This window comes from Palaemon carinicauda, chromosome 37 (assembly GCF_036898095.1).
Source record: "Palaemon carinicauda isolate YSFRI2023 chromosome 37, ASM3689809v2, whole genome shotgun sequence".
Lineage (NCBI taxonomy): Eukaryota > Metazoa > Arthropoda > Malacostraca > Decapoda > Palaemonidae > Palaemon > Palaemon carinicauda.
In genome coordinates this window covers 41,517,034-41,532,033 of record NC_090761.1, presented here as the reverse complement: position 1 = coordinate 41,532,033, position 15,000 = coordinate 41,517,034, and the positions used below count along the sequence as shown (strand labels likewise).

Genomic DNA, 15,000 nt, shown 5'->3' with positions numbered 1-15,000 from the left:
TACTTATAAATACATGAATATATTTTACATATACATTATATGTATATATATACAGTATATACATATATATATACTAACAAACATACATACATAGATACATATATATATATACAGTATATACATATATATATATATATATATATATATATATACTAACAAACATACATACATAGATACACACACACATATATATATATATATATATATATATATATATATAAAGAAACGTAGAAGATAATGATGGGGAATAATGATGTTGAGTGAAGATTTTTCGTCTTGATGTCCCACAAGAATATGATCTATTCAGCTAATTCCTAACCGAGACTCCTTAAAAAAATTCTTAAACTAACATCAAATAACTAGTTAGTTGGAACCAAAATTATCACCTATATCATTTGAAGTGATTCAGACCAATCCTTCAGCCATTTATTCCCCCTACTCTACTTAATAAAAAGTACCACTGTGGCTTGATTGTCAAATCAAACAACCAGCAATTAATTAAGAAAATATATTCTAGATAATCCTGGCCACATAATATGTTATTTTACATCACTAAATTTGAGTGTTAGTCCAGAGATAATCCAACAAATCACTGCATATCAAACACACGCAGCTATCGGAGTGGTGCAAGTGAAAAAACAACTAACCATTTACAGAGTTCATTTCCCAGATTTCTAGTAAACGCAATGCCAGTCAATTATGCTAAAAATATGTGCAAACAAATTTCACAAAAGTGTTTGAAATTTGGATTCGTACATTCAATCATAAATAAAACAACACCAATGGGCGAGTTATGTAAAAAATGGTTTCTGTAACAAAGAAAAAGTTTTTAGTAATAAAGCCATGAACCGATAGACTACCTCGGAAGGTTCACCAACAATAAAAGATCTTGACTTTTTGAGGCACTGATAAAGAAAATATGACATCGACCATATTCAAAGACTATCTTTCATTCCCCTCCTAGTGATGATAGTGGAGTATTGAAAATACCAGTCAAAAAAAAATAAAAAAAAAAGAAGAAGAAGAAGAAGAAGAAGAAGAAGAAGAAGAAGAAGAAGAAGAAGAAGAAGAAGAAGAAGAAGAAGAAGAAGAAGAAGAAGAAGAAGAAGAATATCATATTTCCTTGGCGAGATGATAATACCAACTAAGTTTAACTGAAACTGTTTGGTAGAAATATTCTCAACTGTTCTAAAATGGATCCCATTAAGTGTAAATATTGTGCAGTGACACACTAATCTCAGAAGGCTAATAATGTGGAGAAAATGTAGTTGTTTGAGCTTCAACACTACAAGTTTACCATGCAATACAATTAGTGAATCTCCACATTTAAATTATTCTAAAGCTCCGTTTGTTATCATAGTCCAAGCATAAAGGAAATTTCGACGAGGTTTTATTTGTCAAGCACATTAAAGTAAGAATGATTGGTGAAACAATTTTTCAATGTTTATAGGACTTTAAGACGAAGCATGACATTCTCCTTGGAAGTTTTACTGCAGTGCCTATAAGTGGTATACCTGTAATTGATAACCGTTAAAAAAAAGTTAGGTACTTTTAAAAAAAAATGGTCTTTATTTATTTACTATTTATTGTGTACTAAACTGACAAAATTTTGAAGAAACACATTTGTCAACAGCAAAATGTCTTTGAAATGTATATCAAGTAAATTAGCAGAATTAGAGCACAACGAATCATCAATCTCCAACACAGATACCAACCCTCTTGCTACTGTACATCAAACACAACTTTTAAATTTATAATGTCAATCAATTTCATGAAAATGCATGTTTTTTAATATTATCTACATTTTATATGAAGACTGTATATATACGTCTAATACAAGAACAGATCAATATACTGAAGGAAGGATAACAAAACGTAAAAATACAATTATTCTCATAAAGAAAGGGGGAGGGGGCTAATTTTCTGTAATCCAATACGGAACAATGATTATCCACATTATTTGTTAACCTATTTCTCTACATGCCTTAGGATCAATGATTGATTACGGATTCCATAAAGGGGTCGAATTCCAATCCCCAAGTGTACAGAATGAAATACAATATCAATAGCAATACACGTTTTATGAGAATGTTCCAATTCCGACCAACATCACGTTAATTATTTATCTCAAAGGAATCATCTGGTGCAGAAATGAAAAAAAAATCTTCAATACTTTTAGTTTATCCACTTAATAAAATCTATATAAAGGAATCAAATACTTATCCAGATTAGTAGTCTTTTTAACTACGTTGACCTCTCTCTCTCTCTCTCTCTCTCTCTCTCTCTCTCTCTCTCTCTCTCTCTCTCTCTCTCTCTCTCTCATATATATATATATATATATATATATATATATATATATATATATATAATACATATATACAAATATATAAACACCCATATACGTATATATATGTATATATATATACATAATATATATATATATATATATATATATATATATATATATATATATATATATATATATATATATATATATAAAAGAGAGAAAAATAAACCTATCAAGCGATCTGCACAGAAAACAAATTGCAAGATGAATATACTAACTTTTGCGAAGGAAAAGATTATATCAACTTTTCGTGTTCTCAAGAAACTTGGCGATTGGTATCAAAGGAAAGGATAAGAGACTACTTCCTTTCCTTCAAACTTTGTTACATTTTTCCTGCAAAGGGATAATACTCAAACACACCTGAATAATGAACCAAGAATTACTTAAAAAGTCAATTGAGCAGCATTCCTCTTTTATATATATATATATATATATATATATATATATATATATATATATATGTATATATACATACATATATATATATATATATATATATATATATATATATATGTATATATACATACATATATATATTACATATACATCTATATATATATATATATATATATATATATATATATATATATATATATATATATAGTAATCCTTTTCATATCAATATGAATACATCATTATATACACCATAAACCTCTCATGTCCCATGTCACGTCATATAGCCTACACGGATATTAATAGAACCGTCAAACAAGAGAATCAAACTCTACTAATCACGCAGGATATGAATTCGTGACTTTTGGCTTACAAAGCGAATCGTTTTAGTCATGGTACGTTAATCATCACGGATTGCACTTCCATAAAAACCTCCAATACTGGTATAGCTGACATTTTATAATTATAATTTCGCTTGATATATTTGAAAAATATAGCGAATAAAATACAGCTCCATAGAGGGACTTCATGTCTTTCAAATTGCCGCTGTTTTAAAGACCCCATTAAGGAAGAACCCTTTTTTTTTTTTTATTATTTCTCCCGTTCGAAAATCTTTTGGCACAACCTGCTGTTTATCTTAAGTCTTCCTTAAGAAAAAGTTTTTTTTTTTTTTTATAAAAGCCAGTATATATGACAGTCGTGAACAAAAACTGCACGGAAATTTATACGTACATACATATACATATTAATACACATATAATATATAAATATATACATATATATATTATATACATATACATATATATACACATATATATGTATATATATACACATACATACCTACATACATATATATATATATATATATATATATATAATATATATACATACATATATATACAGAAAAACCCATTCAACTAGCGTTTTATATAGGTACTCTTCATTTAACTACATATGCGTATAGGTTTAAACTCAGAAAAACCCATTCAACTAGCGTTTTATATAGGTACTCTTCATTTAACAACATATGCGTATAGGTTTAAACTCAGAATAAGATAATGTCTACAATAAACTTGGCTGTACTGAAAAGCTTACAAAAAATCACTGTCAGTCTAGAAGAGTAGCCCTTTCTTATCCTTTTCTGAGGATGAATGACCTTTGAACTAGAAACAATAAGCCCGAATAAAAACCTTTGTGCGCTTAGAGTGACTGCTAACAGACAGGCAAGAACTTGAGTAAAAAAGTAATAGCAAGGCAATGAAGATGAAGTATCTTCATGAAAATTAAAGTTGCTTAAATAAAATCCCCATTATGATTTTTTCGAAGTCTGTATCACGTAATTCGTGAATTTATATTAAAAATACCACCAGGAAAATAAAAAAAAAAATCTTTAAAAACTCCTTCAGTCATTTTGGGATATAATCATTATGCTACTGAAGTTATCAAATGTGCTTTATGCTTCTTTAGTATGTCAGTATTAGGGCATTGTTCTCCCCTAAGCAAGCTTTGATTTCAAGAGTACAAGATGACGTGTCTTCCGTGAGGTATTAATAAATGATGCGAAATAAAAGATAGAATAATAAGGGAAAGGGGAAGGGTATGGAGAGACGTAGGGAGGATGGCAAGTCATCAAGTATGGATAACGCAGAAGTTCAGGAAAGATACCATGTGGGATAAACAAAACAGGTGGAAAAGATGTTAAGATAGATATGATATAATGAGGGATAGAGAACAATATTTTTAAACTTGTATAAAGATAAATAGGGGTAGAAAAAGAAACCAAAGAGGTATTGATGACTCACGACATATAGAAGCAGGGAGAAAAAAGGGAAGAAGAAGGGGAATAGGTTGGAAAGAAATGCAAGATAGAGTAGGAGGGGATAATAATGAGGGAAATATGAGCAAAAAATTTGAAAGGATAAAAAGGATTCGGCTGGAGTATCAACTATGTATCATCGGCTTCTATGTCAGTATCAACATACGCGTCTCTCTCTCTCTCTCTCTCTCTCTCTCTCTCTCTCTCTCTCTCTCTCTCTCTCTCTCTCTCTCTCTTTCTAGATAGCTAGCTTTCTTTTTGTCAGAATGTCTCCCCTTCTCAATATAGGAGAGGATCACGTACCAAACCCTTAAGCATCGCCAGCAACAAACATGGAGTGTCATACGCAAGTTTAGAGTTCTAAGTCCATTAAGTTGGATTAATGTCCTAACACATCACTATTACGACGAGAAGACTTAGCGAGAACTTTAATTTATTAATCTTCATGACCGAACATAATAATAAATGACATAGGAATGTTAAAAATTAATCGTCAAACATGAAGGTCACATTTGCATTTCCACCGTCAAGCTCTTCACTAATTAACGCAACTTTTGTGAATTAATTAATCTCGTATGCAAAACCAGTGTTTCGCCAAATAGTTCAATAAATTCACGCACTAATGTCCTTATTTATCACTTCAATAATCAGCGCCCCAATAATACTGACGAACTCATTCCATTCTTGCCACTGCTTTTTCGCATACAATTTCACAAAACATTTAGCAGCACTGACGGCGGACTAAATTAGGGTAAACGTATATCTTTACTTCTCGCCAAATTCATGAACGATCATTTTTTTCCAAGTGGCTATCCTTTATTTATATATATATATATATATATATATATATATATATATATATATATATACATATATATATACATACATATATATATATATATATATATATATATATATACATATATATATATATATATATATATATATATATATATATATATATATAAATTTATTGCTGCTTCTCACAATTTACCGAGGATGGCAATGGTAAACATGGGTTTATTGGTGCAAAACCTCCATCGAAAAGTATTTTGCACCATGAACTAATCACACTAAAATCATTTGTAAAATACATAACTCATTGTATGTCGTGGGAAACAACAGTTATAGTATTGGGGAAGATATAGAATTGAGTAAAAAACAAGGATACTTAGCAACCTTATTAGTAACGTCTCAAACTCGTTAGTTATTTTGGTCGCTGCAACCTCCCCATCCTTGTGAGGTAAGGATGGGTTTGGGGGAGCCTATAGGTTTACCTCCTGAGTCATCAGCAGACATTGCCTGGCCCTCCTTGGTCCTGGCTTGAGTGGAAAGGGGGTTTGGGCGTTGGTCATATGTATATATGGTCAGTCTCTAGGGCACTGTCCTGCTTGATAGGGCAATGTTACTGTCCCTTGCCTCTACCATTCATAAGCAGTCTTGAAACCTTTAAAAACCAAACCTAACATGAATTAGGGTACGGCCATTTTTTCTTCCTTGCCTGAGGGCTTCCCCTGGTTCCCCCTTTACCTAACCTAAGATGCCGTACAGCATATTAAGCATTTGGCGATTACCATTTAACTTAAATACCTGTATAAATAGATATTAAAATGACAGTCTTTGAGTAAATGAAGAGGATAATATAATTATCACACATATTTAGGCCTCACATTGTCTTCACTTCATACACACAAAGCAGCCATTGGGTAACTGAAGAGGAGATAAAAACAGCAGATGTATTAAAAATAGGCGAACTTTTGCATAAAAATTTAGCAAGTTGTAATTGGTTTAAAACGTTTGGTAACAATTACAGAAGCAAAAAATCAGTAAAGTTCAGAAAAGCTTTTAACAATATCGAAAGCTCACTTGGTCACCAATGCCTTTCCAAAACATCAGCAATTAACTTGTAACATCGCAATACTGTTGACAATTTTGTGGCTTTGGCGTTAGTCATCATTTGCTCCAATTCATTTTCCAAGTACAAATTATACATGCTAAAATAAATTCCATGATAGCAAGATATTAAAGTACTATATAATTACCAATTTCACGAAATATATATCATCACTAAAGCGGTTAATCATTCACCACAAATTTCACACAACAATGTCGCCTCTTATCCTCAATCAACAACTTGATTCCAGCGATCACTTTATTCAATGTCGCCTCTTTTCCTCAATCAACAACTTGATTCCAGCGATCACTTTATTCTAAATATAAGATTACAGTTTCCCTTACTTCGTATTCACCGGGAACAAAAAACTCCATTCCATTACCGGCAGAAACAAACATTAGAAATCCTGAAGATCTTTTAGAATGTCAACTAGAATCGGCCAGAGTCGTATCTACCAACGAGGCCTTTGGAGTGTTTACAGAGGCCGAAAGTAAACAAGCGACTATTCTCCTCGGGAGACCATAGCTCGGGACGACTCCCCAAATTATACTATTTACAGACGATGGTCGTTCTCTTATCAGCCGAAGAAATATTTGCTCAGGTAAGAAGCCAGCTTTCTGATACTATTCATTTTCTGAGAGAGAGAGAGAGAGAGAGAGAGAGAGAGAGAGAGAGAGAGAGAGAGAGAGAGAGAGAGAGAGAGAGAGAGAGAGAACGTATTTACTATGCGGTAATTCAATTTTTTCTTTTTCATTCGTTATAATCCCATTTCTGACTGAAAGGTAACGACTCCGGTATTCATATTCATATCATTATTATTATTATTATTATTATTATTAGCTAAGCTACGACCCTAGTTGGTAAAGCAGGATGCTATAAGCTCAGGACCCCAACAGGGAAAATAGCCCAGTGAGGAAAGGAAACAAGGAAAAATAAAATATTTCAACATCAAAATAAATATTTCCAATATAAACTAAAAAAACTTTAACATAAGAAGAGGAAGAAAAGTTAGAGAGAATAGTTTGCCCGAATGTACCCTCAAGCAAGAGAACTCTAACCCAAGACAGTAGAAGACCATGGTACAGAGGCTATGGCACTAGCCATGACTAGAGAACAATGGTTTGATTTTGGAGTGTCCTTCTCCTAGAGGAGCTGTTTACCTTTGCTAAAGTCTATTCTACCCTTATAAAATAACTAACATACGCAATACCTTACTGGTGATTTTCAAACAATTTTGTAACATTGGCAAGAATAGATTCTCCTTATCAAACAATGCAGATCAAATAATGACCCGATATTATTACACTCATTCATAAATGCCTTTTTCTCTTGAATAAAGTTCGCTAAAAATTCAGATATCTTCCAAACCCTCCTATTACAAAGAACATACAAAACTTATCGTCGTACATATTGACATCGTAGGATAAATAAATCAAAACAAATACAGTAAGTGATAAACGTAATTCTGAAATCGCACGAGAAATATTACATACTAACTACAAAATGAAAGCAATATCCCAGTCGCTTTTCCAGTGATAATAAGCAGACGAAAAACTTTTCATAGACTTCTGAGAAACACATCCGGTCCTCATCACCGCAAAGATAATCCTGCAGCATCTAATACTCATATAATACAGAAATCAAGGCACTTCAGAAAAGAAAAAAAAATAATGCTGTGGACTGTCAAAATGTTTTACCATTTGGTAGGCTATTTCAATAGTTTGATTCTAACTATATGCTGACATTGCAGTATCAAAGTTCAACATGATTCATATTTCACAAATGACAGACTGAGTATGTATAGTATGTATAATAATCTCCCATGCATTTAGCCCCTTCATTATGGGTGGCACCAGAGGGGTACAGCCTCTCGGTTTCTTATCCGAGGAAACACCATGCACACACATACATACATAACTGTGTATGTGTATGCGAGTTTCTACACCCACACAAAATTTACAGCACATTCACATATTTAATTCTAAATAGAAAAAAATGGAACCAGTTCAAAAATTGCAAGCATGACATACGCAAAAATGGCCATGTATTTACTTTTGGAGAAAACTTTTACATCAACGTTATTTGCAAACGTCGGCTCTAATGTTGACACAATCTCACGAGTATTGCCAATTTAATTGCGAAATATCAGTATACCGTCATTTAGAGATTTAAAACTGATTAACTTTTCAACAGAATGTCAAGTGATACCAATCAAGGTGCATTTAATTTCAATCAGATTAACTAGGGTCCGTTTATGTTAAACAAAGGCCGACAGTATTGGCAACTTAATTCCCATAGGCTAGTCTGGACCTCAAGGGAGAAAAATAAGGTTAGTCCAAAAAATAGGTTTTTTACGATTTGTGACGCTTTTTTTGTGCATATGGATCGTAAACGTACTTGGAAATTCAGTAAATGCATGAACATTTTGAGAAGGGCTGAAAACACATTGAATTATGAAATCAATTATATAGAGACGTTCAGTTCACTACAAAAATTACTGGATCATCATCATCATCATCTCTCTCTCTCTCTCTCTCTCTCTCTCTCTCTCTCTCTCTCTCTCTCTCTCTCTATATATATATATATATATATATATATATATAATGTACATACTGTATATAAAGACACATACATACATACATACATACATATATATATATATATATATATATACACACAATATATATATATATATATATATATATATATATGTGTATATATACACATTATACATATACACATTATATATATATATATATATATATATATATATATATATATATATATATATATATATATATATATATATATACTGTATACGAGTGGGTCTGTATTGCACGTTTAAGATATCATGGCCATGTAATAAGAAGAGAACAGGTGTAATAGAGAGAACTATATCATGCCAGTATTAGGGCGCATTAGTGTGTGGGCGTCAGAGGAACAAATGGATGGATGTGGTGAGGAGGACTGCGGGTGTGGGAAGAAGATACGAAGAATAGAAATAGATGGAAAAAGTTGACTCGAGCGGCCGACCCTGCAATACACAGATGACGAATAAGGTCGAAAGAAGATTACGTATGGAAGCATCAGGATATATGAGAAAATGCTTGAAAGGGATGAGCTGATGAAGATGAAGTGGTGTGTGAAAAAGACTTAATATTCAGCAAGAGCGGTGAATGCATGCGAAATACGAGGTTAATGTAACAGTTGGTGTATGGAAGGCAGACGTGGTACTGATGAGCATCCATATAGGTAAAAAAGGGGCTGATGCTGATTTTGTCTGGTACGTTTCCCCTCCATCGTTTTGGTGAAATGGCTTAATCAGGAGAAATATGTTGATGGCCGAAATTACGAGTTTTTAGTAGCCTATAATGAGAAATCTTCATAAACTTACGCAAACGGGGAGCAATAAGATAAAAAAAATAGAAACTAACATTAAACTAAAAATGTATATTTTCTCAAACCATACACGTCTTCAATTAGCTACTATGGGTGTATAAAAAAAAAAACAATGGGTTTACTCCATATTTATCGCACTAAAGTCACGTACACTATGCAAATTGTAATTTTAAATATACCGTATAGCACAAAGCGACAATATTTGGTTATACTGTATTCTCTTTTCTCATTACACTGTATATGCAATACTACTTTTTACAAACAGATTAATGGAACTTTAGTTTTTTTGGGCAGACATCTGGTTGTGAAAAAAAAATTACTTCCAAAAAAGAAACAAGAAAAAACTAAATATGCAGTAAATATGAAAAAACAAAGTTAAAAATATTATATGTATCACTTATACACCTTTCTCATTAAACTGATTACTGAACCTGGTTTTCTAATGAGTATCTTATTCACTGCCTTGGTTACCAAAGACTCCCGGGAGTATATCCGATGCCCACATTAGTCTGCTTCACCAAGGAATATAAACCTATTTCTCCTAGTTGGTAATGCAAGAATAATGGTCAATAGATAATGAGGCGTATAAGTGAAATGAAAGAACTTTTGTACAAAAAGTAAAATAATCGAATAAATGCATCAAGAGGGGACAGACAAACGTAGAGTGAATGAAGTTACTCGTGATCTTGAATTTTCATTATTACTTATGTATATGTATACATTTTATTGAATTTAAATTAGAATACGAAAACGTATGTTTGGATTATTCCAAATAAGTTCTTATCAATTATTTCCCTCCATCTAATCATCTAAAGTTCCAGAGCGTGCTCCTTGAACAATAATCTCCCAGCGTGGGCTATTCAATAACTTTACGAGGTGGTGTCATTCCGATACAGAAATGGCTCTCGACCACCAAATGTTAACCCGTGTTTCGCTTCCAGGTCCGTAATCAAATGCCTCTCTCCCAAATTGTCTGTCTTTCCCTCGCCCTAATGGCCTCATTCATAGGCCACAACTCAAATCAATGGGATGCTCCAAATAGGTGATCAGTCTCAAGGAATAAACAATGGTCTTCTCGAAGAATATTCTTGCCAATTCGAGGGAATCTCCTTCAGAGGTTACTGGGAATTACAGCAGATCGTCTCTAGGAATTGCGACGTGGAATCAAACAGGTGATCAGTCTCAAGTAATAAGCAGATGGTATTCCCGAAGAATATTCTTGGGAATTCGAGGGAATCCCCTTCAGAAGTTACTGGGAATTACAGCAGATCGTCTCTAGGAATGGCGACGTGGAATGCTTAATCAAGGGACTGATCGATCTAGTAATTTATCCGAGTGATGGAAGTTGACCTGATCATTACAGAGTGATTTTAGGAAGAGTGAATTACGTACAGATTACCCAGTCATAAGATGTGTACAATATCAATTACATAAATTGATTTCATTACTCACATTATTGTTTATGTGCCATAGGCAGCTCTGATGTTACATCTTTACTTGCTTTTATTAAATGTACAGGTTTAATAAAAGCAATACCCGGATATTTCTTTTCAACTTTCTAATCAGCGTTTTCATATCAGAAATAAACTCTCTCTCTCTCTCTCTCTCTCTCTCTCTCTCTCTCTCTCTCTCTCTCTCTCTCTCTCTCTCTGTCACATATCATGACTTCATATTTTATCGCAACCACATCATGATATCCATAACAATTACTCATTAATGTTGAAACTAGTTAACGAAATGTATTACAAAGCGGGAAACCCTCGAATGCATTCCACTTAAAACAAAATAGTCCTTAAAACGATAATCACCTAGATGATATATCGAAGCACCACCTTTATATAGATTTAGTTTCGATTTTAACGCACTTAGTACACCATGTGAAATGTGAATACATAGATATGCTGAATCTGACTTTGTTAGTTATTTCGTGTCTTGATGGAAGTTTCCAAGATTCTACTCTACGCGATTAGTAGATAACTTAATAAATAAGAAAAATGTCGATTTGCTGATTATAAATATGGAAACATTACAATATTTTTTCTTAATCAAGAGAGATAACAATATCTTTTTTTTTAATTAAATCCAGTATGAAACGCTTGTAATAATTTGTAAAGTAAAAAATGTAAACTTTTCCTCTTTTTTTCTAAAACAGCTCATTGAAGTTGTAACGAAAAAATATAACTTTTAATCACCAAGTATTTTTTCCCGTGCTTTCTCAAAGTTTATGTAGGTTGTATGAACCAATTACGTGTATATATTTAAATTTAAGCTATTTCCCCCGTACCCAGAGAGAGAGAGAGAGAGAGAGAGAGAGAGAGAGAGAGAGACCTTTGTCCGTCAGTGTACTAGTCACGGCTGATATAGATATAGATATATATATATATATATATATATATATATATATATATATATGTATATATATATATATGTATATATATATATATATATATATATATATGTGTGTGTGTGTGTGTGTATGTATATGCTAAAATGACTTTTAAATTGAAGAATTAAAAAAAAACCTATTGTACCAAGATGTGATAATCACTGTAGGTCCTATCAATAACCATTAGCAAAGTAGACAAACCTTTCCCTAATTTAGGGATGCTAATAACCATTCCCTTATGGCGTTCTTATCTAGAACATATCCTAAATTAAACCTTCTTAATCCATCTTTTATTCGAAAAAAAAAAACTCTTTCGTCACTTATGTAAATAAGAGAACGACGGCAGATCCATTATGATAGTGTCATGGATTTGATAACGATGGTTTGCAGCGTGAAAAGGAATATATTGTATCAACGATAGGACCAGTAACAACAACGCTACAATAATCGCCCCTATATAGCAAAGAACAAGTGTCTGGATATATACATATATATATATATATATATATATATATATATATATATATATATATATAAACATATATATATCTATATATATATGTATCTATATATTTTATATATATATATATATATATATATATATATATATATATATATATATATATATATCTTTCCGGTCACGCCCAGCTCTCCCCATCCCTAGGGTAGGGGGAAAGGGAGTAGTCATACCATGATGAGAGGTAGGTGCGTGTGTGTGTATATCTATCTATATGTTTATCCGTCCTTTTTGACGGGTTGCATTCACTAGTAGTAACAGTAAAAGGAATAATAGTATTAATTATAAAAAATATTATAATAATTTTTCCATTGGCTATTATTTTCCGCTCTCTAATACAGGCCGGGTTAAAGGTCGCATATGACTCCCTTCTAAATTATCTAAAGTCAATTTTTTTTAGTGAGGTAGATTTGCACCTACTCGCAAGGGTGCCCCTTTTGCTCGGAAAAGTTTCCCGATCGCTGATTGGTCGGAAGTATTGGGACAAAAATACTTCCGACCAATCAGCTATCAGGGAACTTCTCCGAGCTAAAAGGGCACCCTGCGAGTCGGTGCAAATCTGCCTCGCTAAAAAAAAATTGACTATAGTCATACACACGAATGGGTGACAAGAGCGTGAGGATGCCCTGGTACTGTGAGAAGACTATCCAATTATAGGAACAGACTTTCTGATGAATAAGAAAATTGACTTCATATGGGGGTAATACACGAAACGGAATTGTGATTCAGAAGAACATATCAAGAAAATATGTAATTTCTATGGATATGGGAAACCAGATGTTATTATTATTATTATTATTATTATTATTATTATTATTATTATTATTATTAGCCAAGCTACAACCCTAGTTGGAAAAGCAAGATGCTATAAGCCCAAGGGCTCCAATAGGGAAAAATAGCCCAGTGAGGAAAGGAAATAAGGAAATAAATAAATGATGAGAATAACTTAAATATAGGTACGCTAAATGATTTCATATTTTTACAAGTTATTCTTATCTTGCCTATTGTAAGATTTCCTGAGTTTCCTATTATTAATTTTGTTTGTGTATGAAATTCATTGAGTTCAAATTAGAACACGAAAACGTATGTTTGGATTATTTCAATTTAACTTATAGGATATATCAAATGCTATTCCAGGGTTAAAGTGCGAATGGTGATTGCAATTTATTGCTAAAAGTCGTGGTTAAGTAGATTACATAATAATGAGGTTCCAACTTAGGTCATGATTTAAAAATCAACACCAACATTGTCATCAGGAATAAAGAGCATTGACTGGTATTTAGTTTCCCAACCTTAATTACTTCGTATTAAAGGGATTTAAGGTGTAAAAACGTTGGCCAATAAATTTAAATTCAAAGGAATATAAAATTCGTTGCTATAATTACATACACTTTTTGGTATTTGAGACAAAATTCATGAAACATTTTACCTCTTTATAAAGCTACCTGTGACAATCATTTCATGCTGATAAACAGAGCAATAATAATAATAATAATAATAATGATAATAATAATAATGATAATAATAATAATAATGATAATAATAATAATAATAATAATAATAATAATAATAATAAAAATAAAGATAATAATAAAAATAACAATAATAATAATAATAATCATAATAATAATAATAATAATAATAATAATAATAATAATAATAATAAATTCCTGGAAAAGATATTAAACAAAATACGAGAAAGCACCCAAGAAAAGTAATGACACAGCGTGCGGTGCTAATCACAAGCTTTGCAATAACACAGAATTATAAGACAACCTTCCACGCCAAGTTTTCATGTGAACAAATCCTCTTGATTTTGTAAGACCTCTTCCACTAGGCAACAATAGTTGCTTAATAAGAACGAAGGAACGAAACGGCCAATTCTGTGGGGATCCTTTCAAAACTAAAGGGAAAATTAGGAAATTGGAGACATAAAAAGGAAAAGAATTTTCAGATTTATTCTCTATATAAGAAATGTGGTATTATTTATTTATGATACAGAATGGCGGTATGACAAGTTTAGGCTTATATAAAATATGAATAAGAGACAAGAAAAGTATTATTGAGGATTACGATAAATAAGAGCGAAATCCGGATTGACAGTGATAACCATTGGTTTTATGACGCCATAAACTTATATGAATATATTCATTGTAGTCACACTGAATACAATTTTACCTTGGATAACAAACTAAATCAAATGAATCGGGCAGCTAGACTCCCTTCTCTGGTACGATCTATATATATA

At 32.0% G+C, this 15,000-nt stretch overlaps 1 protein-coding gene across 1 annotated transcript in view; it reads right to left on the bottom strand.

Annotated features, from left to right (window-relative positions):
* LOC137629594 (atrial natriuretic peptide receptor 1-like) overlaps nucleotides 1-15,000 on the bottom strand; it is a 1,161,427-nt gene that overhangs the window by 476,036 nt on the left and 670,391 nt on the right.